This window comes from Juglans microcarpa x Juglans regia, chromosome 8D, assembly GCF_004785595.1.
Source record: "Juglans microcarpa x Juglans regia isolate MS1-56 chromosome 8D, Jm3101_v1.0, whole genome shotgun sequence".
In the NCBI taxonomy this organism is placed as follows: Eukaryota; Viridiplantae; Streptophyta; class Magnoliopsida; order Fagales; family Juglandaceae; genus Juglans; species Juglans microcarpa x Juglans regia.
In genome coordinates, this window is record NC_054608.1 from 30077479 (window position 1) to 30091965 (window position 14487).

The 14487-nt window shown below is 33.4% G+C and overlaps 1 pseudogene; it reads left to right on the forward strand.

Moving 5' to 3' along the window:
• Window positions 1-4583: 4583 nt before the first annotated feature.
• Window positions 4584-8466, forward strand: LOC121241911 (annotated as a pseudogene).
• Window positions 8467-14487: the final 6021 nt, after the last annotated feature.

Consider the following 14487-nt stretch of genomic DNA (forward strand, 5'->3'; position numbering starts at 1 on the left):
CATCTAATATAGTGAATTTCGTCCCAAACGATCCGTAAACATAAATTTTTATGTTGAATCACGTAAATCGTTGCATCTCTATCTCTTTAATTACAATTTATACGTTTTATTTATCATTTATATTATGGATGAACATTCGAGCAACATATCAATGCTCCAAACCATTATCGTAGACTATTCAACCGTATTGTTGGACGTCGACGTTGGAAAAAATGCATCAACAAGTATAATCTTCATCCTATTACAAGATGATAATACTCACTCATGTATCCTTCAATACTACCTAATAATTAATTCTTTTAAAATTTATTTGAAGTTAAGTCAGCATAGACGTCATGGCCTTAATTTGTTATTGAAAAAGTTGCCATCGCTTTAACTCTCAAACATGAGAATGGATATAAGCATGCAACCATCCTCAACCTTGGCGAAAAAATTAGAATTCACAAAACTAGGAAAAACAGACCCCATTAGGCGGGCCGGTCTATACGCAGGTTTAAATGAATCTTTCACTGGAATAGAAACATTGAAGCCATGGATGCTTCCAACTTCACACACCTTTTATATGAAATAGTGAACTTCTAAGAATATAATACAAATAATTAAATCTATATTTTTTCATCAATTTAAAATTTTAAGATAAGTGATGATTTCGCATGATATTAGAGCAGATTAGATTCTAAATTCGAATCCTGACTTTACACTCTATTATATTTAATTCAAAATTATATTTGTTAAGCTCACTCGTTGATGATGAGTATTAAGAATATAATATAAATAATTAAATTTATTTATTTTTAATCAACTTAATATACGGCTAAACCGAAATATTAGTTAATGTGACAGACTTCTACGTTTGTTTGTTGGTTTTTTTTTATTTATTTTATTTAAGTAGGCTTCTACGTTTAAAACATGTTGCGTGTGTGTAAATTAAGCAATGTCATATCGAGCCTTGGGCTCTTTTCGAACAGTGAGATGTGATGATATAATTTTAGATAAAAGTTAAAAGTTGAATAAAATATTGTTAATATATTATTTTCAATATTAGTATTGTTTTAAGATTTGAAAAAGTTAAATTATTTATTATATTTTATGCGATAATTTAAGAAAGTTATAATGATAAAATGAATTGAGATGAAATCGTTTTTATATCTACGCTGTTAGAAGAAAATAAAGTAAATGACACAGTACGTACGTACGTAGAAGACAAACCGAATGATGCATCCTTTTCTGTCTCTCTTTACACATAATCTGTACCAAATACACAAGAATTGTTCAAGAACTGCAAAGGTTGCCTCCATTACTGCATGCAGCCTGCCAGCCTCTTATAAAGTAACCCTTCTGAAAACTTCTCAACGATCTGCATCAATCGAAAAGAACAAAACATAGATCATCCTTATAGCTCAATAATCCAAAACTACGAAAGCACAAAACTGTAAGTGGGAGAAGATGAAAATGGAACAGGTTCACGAGTAAAATAAGTTGGACGAGGAATAGTGCATGGGGCAACTTCCACTACATTAATTCGAATATGTAAAAAGAGATGTTTTAGCTATAAAGAGATTCTATAAAAAAAAACTCACAATTTATAAACTTACTTTTATGAAATTTCGTTATAGTTGTAATACTTCTTGTATGTAAATCATTTAGTCATTCATCTAAACATAAAAAGAAATAAATAAATATAATCCTAATAAAGAGTAATGTTATATACAGTCATGAATTGTACAAACGCTATGTACTTCTTTTGAAAAAGATTAGGATCCATTATTAAAAAATTAATTTTTTTATGCGGATATCATATTTATTCACTTTTTTAAAAAAGAGTTCGCGGCGCTTGCGTTTTATGACTGCAAATTGTGTATCAAATTTTCAGATTGTTTTAACCGTTTTCAAATTGTTTAGTGGATCATCAAATTGTGTATCAAATTTTGATAAATATGAAGTGAGATTATTGGGATGAAAGCACTAATATATAATTAATTTTGTAACTGAATAGGGGATCGGAAGGCCTTATAATACAAGCAAAATAATCCACTTACAACTATTTTTTACCACTTTTATACAACCATATTTTAAATAAGAGATATTTTTATAAAATAATTTATAAAAATTACATCATTTTATATAAATAACCTCGTATTAACACATAAACTTTTATAACTATACTACAAGAAAACTGTTTATTTAAGTTCAATTAATTTTAACGAAATGATTATTTATAATTAAAATAAATCTATTTTAATCACAAATAATTTTTTTACCGTAATTAAATACCATAAAAATTATTTTTTCTTGCAGTGAATGTTACGCTTTGTCCCACGAAATGGTTAAAAGACTGAATTCACGGGCAACTGTCAACGCTATGTACGCACAGGTAACTTCTGTTTTTGTTCGCTCTTTTTCAGGCATTTCACAGTTTTGGGTTTACCTCTCCCCTTTTCAGAGATGCTTATTAAACGTTAACCACAAGTATCTATTATTTTCCAAAGTAATGTCTATCTATTGTTTTTTTCAACAGTTTTAAAGTACGTAAGTTTTGTATATTATTTTCAAAAAATATGACACATCATTAAAAATGATTTTTTTTTTCACATTTATACACTTTTTTTTTCAAAAAAATTACGTGAAGTTTACACACTCTAAAGACTATACAATAAATCATTTCCCTTTCCCATTTTAAGTAAATGTGATATGCATTTAAGGAATTGTACACATAGACTTTCTACTCGAATTTTAAAATCTAGAGTCAACGGAAGATAGGAACGTAAAGTGATCCTATAACAACTAGAATAAGTTTTTTAGCATTAAATTCTTAATAAATATAGTGAATTCCGCATTATCTACCTTTCTAGGCTCTAGGAGATCCAAAATCATAGTATCAAGCTCATGTCATTTTTATGTTCCAATATGTTTAGACCAACTTTTGTAGAACATATGGATGGAAATCTTTTCTTATTTTCTCTGTTTTTCCTCTCTCTGTTGCCCACTCTTCTTCTGTGATTGCCAATGCTGGCTACCACCTCTTCCCACAAAAATACAGCCGCAAGTCACGTCTCAGACCGATGACTTCTACACCGCACCACCGCGCACCGCGTCTCTCTGCTCTGTGCCCAACGCCAGGTTCCGTCGCTCCTTCCTCTGCAGTGGCTCTGTTTATTCCAACCAAAGCAAACTTCGTTCAATACTCCTAGTGGGCGATCGATGCACTGGAATGATGGTTGTAGAATGACTTCAAAAAAATCATTCGCAATCAGCGACCCTTTCTGGTTTCTGAAATCTGCATATAAAACCATTGATAGCAGAGGGGGTCTTTGCATATGGGTTTGTTGTTCTTCTTCTTATTGGGAAATGGTTTTGGGGTTAGTGGAAGCAGTTGCTTCAAAAATGGTTGCCACCATTATAGGGCTATTTTGTAAAGTTTTTTTTCCTCTCACTCTCACCCCAAATCTCTCACATTGCCTCTATAAGAAAGGGTTTCGATTTCAATCCTCCCAAACCCCACTGTTTCTCATGGCCAAGACCGAACCCACAAATAGAGATCAGGTATTTTTGGAACAGACTAAAACGGAGACCAAAGGATGACGAAGAAGAAGATAATAATATTCAAGGAAGGTTGCGATGCCATCTTGCTGGCTTGCTCCGTAGATCCAAAACCAAGTCATGTGGAAGAGGAACAGAGCATGAACAGGGAAGGAGAAGACGCAAGGGCTAGGGTTCGTGTAGAAGTGAAAGAGAAGTTAAATAGACGGGTTGCAAATTATGGCCCGACATTCATCAGATCCGACAATATCGAAACCGACTATTGGTTTCAACCCGACTTTATCAGGTCGGATCCAATCTTGTCGGATGGGTTAATCGGCCCATCGGACTTTTTGCACAGCCCTATTATCTACAATGTGATACTTTTATTTTCCATTATATCATGCTATATATATTTTTTTAATGAAAAACTCTAAGGTTAATTGGCAATATCACCTTATCATTATAGTATAATAGGAGTGAGATGAGAATATGATACGTAGAATTTTCTATGAAAAACATTAAAAATTATATAGCTCTATCTCTATTGACCTGATATTGTTTAATAATTTAAAATTTTTATTCTTTTCTAATGAGTGAGATAATAATGGTTTTGTTAATTTTTTTTTTTTCTAATATTTCTCTTATGATTTGATATATATTAAGCTCTCCCACTTATTTACAAGCTAATAAATAGATGATATTAAATAAATAAATAGAAAGATTTTTTTTTTATACAAAAAGGTGAGAGATTTCGAGTCCAGATTTTTTATTTGAAGACGGGTCATATATCATTAGGCTATTAGACTCTTTGCCAAATAAATTCTTGATTTACATAAAATTTTAATACAAATAAATCCATCTAATTGTTAAGAGCCTCGTAGCATATTACCGATTTTCAAAATGAAAAATCTGTATTCTAAACCTCCGCCCCTTACCAAAAAAAAAAAAAAAAAAAAAAAAAAAACGAAAAAATCCATCCAATTGTAATTTATATTGTATTATAAAATAAATCTCATAAATGACGTCAATCAAACTAAACGCCCTGAAAACATATATGGCTGTTGGCTGCCGGTGCCGCTGGGTCATATTGGTACTTGGACTGAGAAGAATTAGCATCCTTATCCATGCGCGGGACGTTTGATTCCCATGGATTTCTCAGAAAACTTGCCTTCTTTTCGGCTATCAATGGTGATCAGCCTTTTCGTTATTGTAGGGGTTCCATTAAACGCCTGCATTCCCTTCACCAACACAAACACAAGAAGCCCATTGTTTTGTATAAACGAAAGACGAAGAAGCCTGTCAAATCTGTCGACAGGGAAGACATTGAACCCAACGCGTATATGAGGGATACTGTGGGGAAAATATACGGACTCCTCAGGTTTTCTTCGTGGGATTTTGCTAAGGAGGAGCTAGAGAGGTTCCCCATAAGATGAGATTCTTACACAGTCAATAAAGTTCTGAAAACCCACCCACCGATGGAAAAAGCGTGGTTGTTCTTCAACTGGGTTTCAAGGTTACAGGGGTTCGAGCACGACCATTTTACTTACACGACGATGTTGGATATTTTTGGAGAAGCTGGGAGGATTTCTTCGATGAAGTATGTTTTCAAGCAGATGCAGGAGAAGGGATTGAAGATAGATGCTGTGACTTACACTTCGCTAATGCATTGGCTTTCTATCTCTGGGGATGTTGATGGGGCAATGAAGGTGTGGGAAGAAATGAAGGCTAATGGCTGCTTGCCCACTGTTGTTTCCTATACTGCCTACATGAAGCTTCTGTTTGATTATAGGACAGCGAAGGAGGCTACGAATGTTTACAAGGAGATGCTTCGATCTGGGTGTTCTCCGAGTTGTCACACTTACACTGTCTTGATGGAGTATCTTGTGGAATCTGGTGAGTGCAGCACTATTCTTTTTGCCTAGAGCCCTTTACTTGTTCGTTAAATTGTCTACATGGGTGGATAGCGCATAGAATATTACTATTTTCTAGCGATCCTCATATTTCTTTCCTCTGCCTGTTTCTTGTTAGGAAATCAATTGTTTCTCCCTCACCAGGTTGCAGTACTATTCTTTTTGCCTAGAGCCCTTTACGTGTTCGTTAAATTGTCTACATGGGTGGATAACGCATAGAATATTACTATTTTCTACTAGCGATCCAGATTTTTCTTTCCTCTGCCTGTTTCTTGTTAGGAAAATCAATTGTTTCTCCCTTGTAAGGCTTTACCAATATGACATAGCAGATATCATCAATATAGTAAACCAATAGGCCCTTAGGCATGTGATAACATGTTTGAAACTGAGTCTCAAAAGTTTAACTATCAAGAAGTGGGTCAAAATTGTAGATGGAACTCACCATATACTAACACGTCCATTGACTTTGTGACTATAATTAGGCTCAACATTGTAAATCAAACTTAACACCCACTAACTTGGCCAATGACTTCTCTAGGACCACACTTAGGGCTAGTTTCGTTCATAATCAATAAGGTAGTTCCCAATTATTGCCCATTAAATTTCTTGCTTGTCTCCAACATAGACGTGAGAAATTATGCTATTTAGAATTTATTAGTAGAGTATTTTTATATGTCAATTCAGTTCCCCCAGCTAATGTGATGAGGTACAATTATGCACCTGATTGGTATTATATTTTGTAATGTCTATAAGGTTACATTTACTCCATTCTAGTAAAGCTGATTAGCTTTGAGGTTACTTTAAAAAAATGAGCTTTGAGGATACTCGCTATACACCATTTCCGCTTCCTACTGGCCTCATGTTAGTATCTTACCTCTACCATCCCCAGTCCCAATGGCCAGGGTGAACATTTTGGCACTGATATTTTTATAGGACCGATAGCATATATTAAGAATATATATCAATGCATTTAGCAGCTTTTGGGCTCGTGCTATTTTATCTGATCTAAGAGTCCTGATTTGTTGAATAATAGACTTGTCGCAGGAGTTTCTTAAATTAAGGAACCCTTTTAAGAATCACAATGTTGTTTTTCCTATGAAGTTTGTGAAACTTGCTATTTGTTAATGGTCATGATGCATTTCCACAAAATACAGGCAAACACAATGGTGTATACGGTCAGATGTAGCTGCATTGACATTTTGTTTCCTTGTATACGGTCAGATATTTTCATTTCTGTGGTCTTTTAGTTCCTCTTTTCTGATAGATGGGCAAACTTAATGGTCATTGTGATGTAGACAATCATAAATGAAGGCACCTGTCATACTTGAACTGCTTATTTCTGTTTCCCACTCTATGTTTTGTACAGAATGTGCTGTCTCCCCCTATTTTTATTACTAGGACTTCAATAAATGCATGCTGTACTCGTTGCTGCCAATGATTGAGTAGAGCACTTGGCTATTTGTTGGCATCTCATATACTGAAAAACCCAATATGCTTTATTGTTTTGGCAGTTTTTATGCTACATTCTTTATAGTTAAACTGATAGCTTCAATGAAAAGCATCAGATACAAAACACAGGAAATCTCTCTTATTTTAACACCAAAAATTCTGTGGATAGGCGTTTAGTTAATCCTTTTTGTAACTGATTTCAGGAAAATACAAAGAAGCCCTTGAGATTTTTAGCAAAATGCAAGAAGCTGGGTACAACCTGATAAGGCTGCATGCAATATATTGGTTGAGAAATTCTCTAAAGTAGGGGAGACAAAGGCTTTAACTTTAATCCTCCAGTATATGAAAGAAAACCACCTTGTTCTTCGTTACCCTGTATTTCTGGAAGCACTTGAAGCCTTAAAATTTGCTGGGAGAGTAATGCCCTTCTCAGGCAAGTTAATCCTCATTTTTCTATAGTTGTCAAGGAGGAGGTAAGTGAGGTTATACCAACGGCTTCTGATGTTCATTTTTGTATAGACAGTGGGCTTTTACTGATTTTCTTGAAAAAGCGAAATCTTGTTGCAATTGACCGCCTGCTTACGGGGATAATTAATAAGAATGTACGGCTGCATTCTTCAATTATCTCAAGCATAGTTGAGGCAAATTGTGATCGTAGTAGACGTAGTGGTGCTTTGTTGGCCTTCAAGTATAGCGTAAGAATGGACATTATAATGGAGAGAAATGCATATATTTCCTTGATCGGCATATTGATCAGATCCAGTTCATTTTTAAAGGTGGTGGAGATTGTTGAGGCCATGCTTAGGGCTGGACAATCTCCTGGAACATATCTAAGTGCACTGTTAATCTATAGGCTTGGCTTTGCTAGAAGAGCTGTATGTGCTGCAAAAATATTTGATCTTTTGCCTGATGATCATAAGAGCACAGCTACTTTCACTGCTTTGATTGGCGTTTATTTCACTCTGGGAAATGCTGATAAGGGACTTAAAATATTCAAAACCATGCTAGAGAAAGGAATCCGTCCTACACTCGGCACATACAATGTCCTCTTAGCTGGTCTTGCAAATGGTGGTAGAACTTCAGAAGTAGAGGTCTACAGGAAAGAAAAGAAAAACCTGCAGCTGGATAGTCATGATCGGGCAACAATCTCCCTAGAGGAAAAGATATGCGATCTTCTATTTGCTGGGGTTGTGGTGTCTTGACACCTAATTTGGGACCCTGGAAATTCCCATATTCATTGTATGCTGAGGAGAATTTCTAGTGCCATTCAGGGCAGATGACAAACATGAATGTTTCTCCTTTCAACATCCCGAAATTGTACAAGGATAAAGGGCATTAGTCCATTGATCCACAGGGTTGAGGTTCTCATATCTAGACACCGTTGGAAGGACGTGGAACTGGCAGATATGGCTCCCGTTGGAAGACTAAGATTGTTTTGTATGACATTCTTTTAAGACAGATGTGATGTATATAGTACATTCATGTGATAATTCAACTTATTTTTATGGTCAATAATACAAATATTTTCCAAGAGAAAAGCATGATTTGTAAATAATTAGCTATTTATCTCAATTTGAATATTTTAGTTTACATATCTCTATACTTCTTAGCCACATTCAGAGCAACTGGTGTGTTTTTATCTAAAATAAAGTATCAATTATAATTATTCCTTTTTCTTCTTAATATTTAAAAAGAACTTTATACCATTTTATAAAATAAGCAATTAATTGCTGTAAATTGAGGGGTCGAATCACTACTCTCTATATGTCTTACTGTGCAAAGAAAAAGAAATTAGAAAAGTTAATTAAGGAGGACAACAAATAAAAAAATGCAATTTAATTACATGATGCAAGTTTAATTGTATGATTATGAGGATTGTTTAATTAAGTAGATATATTAGTATATATTCATTTAATAAGTTTAACTAATTTACCTATATTAGTATTTTTATTTGATAATTTTTTATGGATATTTTTATTTAATATTAACACAATACTATAAGGCGATGTAAATTCTCAACTATAAGTAGGGTACTGCTACCTGCACCATATGGCTTAGCTCTGTGACGGCTCCATAAATGTGGCGTGTAGCTCAGCAGTTGTGTCATTAATGTGGCGTGGTTCCCTGACTTCGTGCCTAATCTATATGAGCTGTAGATGTTCTGATTCTGATGGATCGAGGACCCTTCGTATTTTCTGTTGTGCTTTGTGCAAGTCTCTGGGTTCTGAAAGCAGTCGTGTCATGTCTTGTCGACTATTCGACCTCCCTTTCCTAATAGATGTTTCGTCCCATATGCAAACTTGAGTGCCCTCAGGCTGGATATTGGTCTGAGGCCCAATGGACTTTAACCAGTGTGGAAAATCCCCTTACATATATGATATATGTATATATTTCTATTTCCCATAAACTAATGAATAACAAATTCTTAATCAACTAAATTTTCTTGATATAATTAGGGAAGGGCTTGATCTGTCACTAATTAAAATGGCATTTGTTCATCCCTTTTATATGTTTGCACGTGACAATTACAACTGTAATACGTGAAACTTGGCAAGATAATCATACTAATTAATGCCATTAAGAAATTCAGGTACTCTTGTTTTTTTAAGATTTGAAATTAAATAAATATTTCTTTTTAGTTGTGATTTACCCATAATTAACTTTCCTTTTCAATTATCTTACTTTTGCTTGATATATTTATTGGAAACCTTATTAATTAGCATATACATGCACATACTTACAGGCAATAAAAAATACCTATATATATCAATATATGCATGAAAAATATGACAAGATTAATAAGACTAACCAAATAAAAATAATTAAATAATTTTCATTAAAGCATTAAATACGGACAATTTTTCATTCCTAGCTATTTTGGAATGAAATAATTAAAGTAATATTATATATGTAACGATCTGCCATACAGCCAACCCCGGCCTCCTCCTTGTTAAGTTCTAGTATATATATATATATATATATATATATATATATATATATATGTATATGTGTGTGTGTGTGCAGTTTTAGGACTTAAAACAGAAGCTAAACGTTTTTGAAAAAAATTGAGTCAGAATGAAAACTCCGATCAAGAGGTTTGTGTTGAAGTTTACATTGATAGTGCTGTTGATATTGTTGGTTCTCACAGGAATGTCACAGTCGTGGAGTGTTCCTACTTGCTGCAAATTCGATCCCCTTTGCTGCATAGATCCTCACATCCCAACCTGCTTGAAGAACTAGAAAATTATACAATGATCTTCTTATAATAAGTTTATGTTTTCGTATGTAGATCCCACATGCATGATTCGAATCTTGCAGAGTTGCATGAGTACTACTACAGGCCATATATGGCCATAACATGATATGTAATAATCTCTTTACAGCTACCAGAATCATGATCTAAAATAAATGGTTATAAATTTTGGGTTAATTCTGCAACTCATGATGTACGTACTTGCGTAGTTTTCAAGCATATATGCATGCACACACGACTGATCATGATCATGTCATGTAATGTGTTTGCAATATTTAATTAGATTCCGTTTCCCTTTCTCTTTAATTTCTTCCCTCATGATTTGTTTCTCTTTTCTTTTTGAGAAGTACTCTTCTTTCATATGACATGCATCAAGAAAGTTCATGATGATCTCTTCTATGATGATTGAATTGGGTTCTCTATGGATTGAGCGCTCGATCTGCGCTCGATCCATAGAGGCTGCCAGAAGGGTTGCTTGGGCTTCAAAGGTGATTTATATCTTTCTAAATTGCACCCAAGAGTTCGAACAACAATTGTAAAGGATCGATCCAGACTTTCTTTTAATGAATAATCTATCACAAATACTTATTTTATAGTCACAAATACATGATGTCAGTTTATGATCACATAAAGATCATATATAGTAGAAGACATTATAAATATTCATGGTTTTATTAATTCCTGTTATTTTAGTTATCTTTCAATTCATATTGGAAGTATTAAATAATATTATCAATATCAAAGGATTTTAATGTAATTTATGGAACAAAGTCTACTGCTAGATCGATCAGAAACATATTATATTATATGGGACGAAGATCTTTTGTGTTAAATGGAATTTGAGCAATAATCTACAAGCTCCGAGGCATTTTCATGTGCAAATCCAGAAAACACATGGTTATAATCATTTTTTTCCTTGATAGGATTATATCCTACATTAAACCTTCAATGGAATCCGCCTGCCCGTCTAGGAAAACGCCGTCATCAATTTTAAAATTTTCTTTTAAAAATATAAAGATAACCCTAGAGGCTAGAATGATGAAAAGTGTTACATTTCATATTGTAGAATTAAAATAGTGAAATATGAGTTTGTAGTTAGCATTAATGAAATAAAATATATAGTTAAAAAAAAAAAAAAGTTCAAAATCTGTAAAGGGAAGTACTATAGAAGAAAAAAAGGCCGGCTCACATTTAGGTGCGGTTTGGATAGTGAATTGAGATGAAATTAGTTGAGATGAAAACTGAAAGTTGAATAAAATATATATTATTTTTTTAATATTATTATTGTTTTGAGATTTGAAAAAGTTAAATTGTTTGTTATATTTTGTATGAAGATTTGTAAAAATTGTAATGATGAGATGAGATGATTTTTTTTTTCTTTTTCCAAATTAAAACCAACAAAACCAATCTTAAAGGCAATCAAACGAGGATCTGCACAGCCATAAAATAAAGGAAATAAAAGGCTCAATGAAGGTTGATTGGCAAAAAGACATTGGCTATCTATACACAAATGAATAAGATGTCAACACTCTTTTCAAATAAATGAGACAGACGTTACTTCTTAAAGCAATTAATGGCTGTGATGTATGATAACGTGAAAATAAATGCGCATTGATGAGTCGATGACAAAGAAGTGAACGTGATATATAGCTCATGTCTTCTATAGTTTATATCAAGTAGATTAAAATTGAATCTCCTTCTCTGAAGTCCATTTTAAATGTTGGAGTCTTGCTAGCTTTATTTCTAATAGATTGCACTAATCCTTGCATTGTCTCACTGATCTTTTTAGTTTTTGATCTTGTAATTGACTCATCTAAAAGCTATAAAGGATCTTTAAAATTAGGTCCAATTTGATTCCCCTCAGAATGCAAAACATATATAGTAAATTTAGCCCACAACATGATATCATTAATTAACCTTTTATGCCTGCATGTAACTGCCATGCATGCACAGCTTTTATGAACCCTCCTTGTTAAGTTTAATTCTATATATATGTGTACGTACAATATTTTATGAACTAAAAAAGAAGGCTAGCTAGATAAACTTTTATCATAAACTGAGTCAGTGATGGAAACTCCGATAAGGCTCGTGTTCATGAAGTTTGCAGTGACACTGCTGCTGGGACGCTGCCACTGATCAGTCTAGATGAAGGCCACCGAACAGGGGTACGTGTGTGTTTTCTTTTTTTATACATTTTTTTTATATCTTTAAATATATTTTTTTTAAATCACAACATCATTTAAAAATACTTTCTTAATCACTAAGTAATAATAATAATAAAAATAAATAAATAAAAAAAAGGGAATCGGTGGCTGCTTTAGGTGGGCTTCATCTGTGGAGCAAGCATTTTCCGTGCTGCTAATATTGGTGGCTCTAATCATGAACACTGTCACTGCAAACTTCATGAACACGAGCCTCATCGGAGTTTCCACCACTGTCTCAGTTTATGGTAAAAGTTCATCTAGCTAGCCTTCTTTTTTTGTTCATAAAATATTGTACGTACACATATATATCCAAACGGCACCTTAAATAAAGATTGCAAGAATGAAACAATTTGAAATATATAAATAAATAAACTACAGTTATACATTTGGCATAAGAGGAAATATAATCTCCTATACATGGGAACTGTCGGTTACAGAATGTGCTGGAGTTTAAGCATATAGGAAAGGATCATGGCATTGTGTCTGCACAGATAGCTCATCATATCTTTGTTTCTCTTTGTATTTCACCGGATGGTTTGAACAACAATTGCAAAGGATTCGGATTTTGTTTTAATGAAAATAGTTACGGAAACTAATGAACATGATACATATGTTAGCCTATGATCGATCATATAAAGATAGTAGGCCAGAGACATTGTTCATGGTTTTCGTTGATGTTCTTTTTCTTATCTTTCAATTCATATTAGAAAAACCAAATAACATTATCAATATCAAAGGATTTTAATGGAATTTAGGGAACAAAGTCCACAACTATAGAAACATGGGGCGGAGATCTTTTGTGTTAAATGGCATTTGAGCAATAATATACAAACTCAGGCATTTTCATGCGCTAATCAAGATAACAAATTAACGGTTATAACCATTTTTTCTCTTAATAGGGGTTATGACCATTGATCTGATTGAATATTTTGAACTAGAATCCATATTACACCAGCATAAAATGTTTAGGAAAAATACATTTTTACTCTTAAACTATCAAAAGTTAGAGTATTTAGAAATTTACGGGCCTAACTCATTTCATAAAATCAGTTCTACAAGAGAGGATTGCTCATTCTTTATAAACATACCCAAGACCATGTCTACAGACAATATGAGATTATTTCCTAACACCCTCCCTCACGTGTAGGCTAGTATTTTTCCTAGTCCTTGTCATGAGGTAAGTAGTGTGAGCTCTCATTCGTCCTGTGACACGCTCTAATATCATAAACAAATTCACGGGCCTAACTCATCTTATAAAAACTATTCTACAAGAGAGGATTGTTCATTTATTATACTACAGGCCATATGTGGCCATAACATGATAATAATCTGGTTACTACTACCATAATCATGATCTAAAATAAATGGTTATAAATTTTGGGTAATATTGCAACTCATGATGTACGTACGTACGTAGTTTTCAAGCATATATGCATGCACGCACGACTGATCATGATCATGTCATGTAATGTGTTTGCAATATTTAATTAGATTTCATTTCTCTTTCTCTTTATTGGAGTATAGCCTCAAAAATAGAAGATATGGAATTAAAGTCAAAATATGAAAAGAGAAAAATAGACAATGAGCCTTGATAGTTGACAGTTATTTTCTGTTACTAGTTTCATTTCTATAAAAGTATATGTAAAGCACTTGTATCAATCAATAGAGTTCATTTCAATACAAGATACGATTGTTTTTCATCTTCTTTCTCTCTGTTTTCCAGTTTTCAGTTCTTCTATCTTTCTTTTATCAAGTTCTCAACATGGTATCAGTTTAGAATTCCGCAAATATTTTTGGAACTTGATCTTTTTGCATTACACGATCCTCTCTCAAAATCTTTACAATTCTTTACTCAGTTCTGTAAAATCTGTGTTTTCTTTCTTGAAATGGCCTCTGAAAGTTCTACAACTTTTACAAACACCAATCCATCAAATGATTCTTCTAGCCCTTATTACATTCATCCTAGTGATAACCCAATTGTTCTTCTAGTCTCAGAGATTTTCAATGGAAACAATTATGTTGCCTGGAGCTGATCAATTGTTATAGCTTTGACAGTCAAGAATGAAGTTGCATTTCTTGATGGTTCGATTACTTCACCTCCTACAACTCAAACTGTTGCACACACAGCTTGGTTACGTGCAAACAATTT